The following is a 1,700-nucleotide window of genomic DNA, read 5'->3' on the forward strand; positions in this document are numbered from 1 at the left end:
AGCATCCGAGTTGCTTACCGTTGCTACTCGGGTAAGGGCTCCACGGACTGCACCGCCTCTAGTTCTGTCCAGCTGAGTAAACTCAGGGTGGTGTTACACCTGAGAGGAGTGAGGAGAGGGCAGTCAAGGCTCCAGGAAAAGATCCCTCGGGGGCTTCAGGCAGAGAGTGAAACTGGAACCATCAGGGAACATGAGTGAGTTTTGACACAAACTAGGCTGCTGCATGGTAAAGAGACCTCAGTCACAGAAGAAGAGGAGATGCATTGACTGGACCATGGCTGGGGAACCAATGACTTTTGTCCACCTGACTCACATTGGCTCTGGGGAGGGGGATGGACTTGCCACAACAGGTGCATTCAGGAGCAAACTAGATCCAAGGGAAACAAAAAGGCCGTAGAGCAATTCTTGGGGCTTGTAACTCCAATAGGAATGGGTCTTCTGTGTCCAGGCTTCCCTCTGTCCAGCCCAGAAGAGATGCTCTCCCCATCAGTATTCCTCTTAGAATCAGTGAACCGAGGATCCCTCTTTTCCTTGACACTCTCAAATCTGAGATAGGGGTTTTCTGGGAACTTGGAATGAGTTCCCTCCTCCTAAATGCTGGTCTAGGTGCCACATTTTTTTTATTAGTTGGAGGCTAATTACTTTACAACATTTCAGTGGTTTTTGTCATACACTGAAATGAATTAGCCATGGATTTACATGTATTCCCCATCCCTGTCCCCCCTCCTACCTCCCTCTCCACCCGATCCCTCTGGGTCTTCCCAGTGCACCAGGCCCGAGCACTTGTCTCATGCATCCAACCTGGGCTGGTGATCTCTTTCACCATGGATAATATACATGTTTCGATGCTGTTCTCTTGAAACATCCCACCCTCGCCTTCTCACACAGAGTCCAAAAGACTGTACTATACATCTGAGTCTCTTTTTCTGTTTTGCATATAGGGTTATCGTTGCCATCTTTCTAAATTCCATATATATGTGTTAGTATACTGTAATGGTCTTTATCTTTCTGGCTTACTTCACTCTGTATAATGGGCTCCAGTTTCATCCATCTCATTAGAACTGAATCAAATGAATTCTTTTTAATGGCTGAGTAATATTCCATGGTGTATATATACCACAGCTTCCTTATCCATTCGTCTGCTGATGGCCATCTAGGTTGCTTGCATGTCCTGGCTATTATAAACAGTGCTGCGATGAACATTGGGGTGCATGTGTCTCTTTCAGATCTGGTTTCCTCTGTGTGTATGCCCAGAAGTGGGATTGCTGGGTCATATGGCAGTTCTATTTCCAGTTTTTTAAGAAATCTCCACACTGTTCTCCATAGTGGCTGTACTAGTTTGCATTCCCACCAACAGTGTAAGAGGGTTCCCTTTTCTCCATACCCTCTCCAGCATTTATTACTTGTAGACTTTCGGATAGCAACCATCCTGACTGGCGTGTAATGGTACCTCATTGTGGTTTTGATTTGCATTTCTCTGATAATGAGTGATGTTGAGCATCTTTTCATGTGTTTGTTAGCCATCTGTATGTCTTCCTTGGAGAAATGCCTGTTTAGTTCTTTGGCCCATTTTTTGATTGGGTCATTTATTTTTCTGGAGTTGAGCTGGAGGAGTTGCTTGTATATTTTTGAGATTAATCCTTTGTTGCTTCGTTTGCTATTATTTTCTCCCAATCTGAGGGCTGTCTTTTCACCTTGCT

General features: G+C 45.1%; 1 pseudogene; it reads left to right on the forward strand.

The window, feature by feature from the left end:
• The first annotated feature begins 223 nt into the window (after positions 1 to 223).
• Positions 224 to 397, forward strand: LOC110122785 (CDC42 small effector protein 1 pseudogene; annotated as a pseudogene).
• Positions 398 to 1,700: the final 1,303 nt, after the last annotated feature.

This window comes from Odocoileus virginianus, chromosome 1 (genome assembly GCF_023699985.2).
Source record: "Odocoileus virginianus isolate 20LAN1187 ecotype Illinois chromosome 1, Ovbor_1.2, whole genome shotgun sequence".
Classification (NCBI taxonomy): domain Eukaryota; kingdom Metazoa; phylum Chordata; class Mammalia; order Artiodactyla; family Cervidae; genus Odocoileus; species Odocoileus virginianus.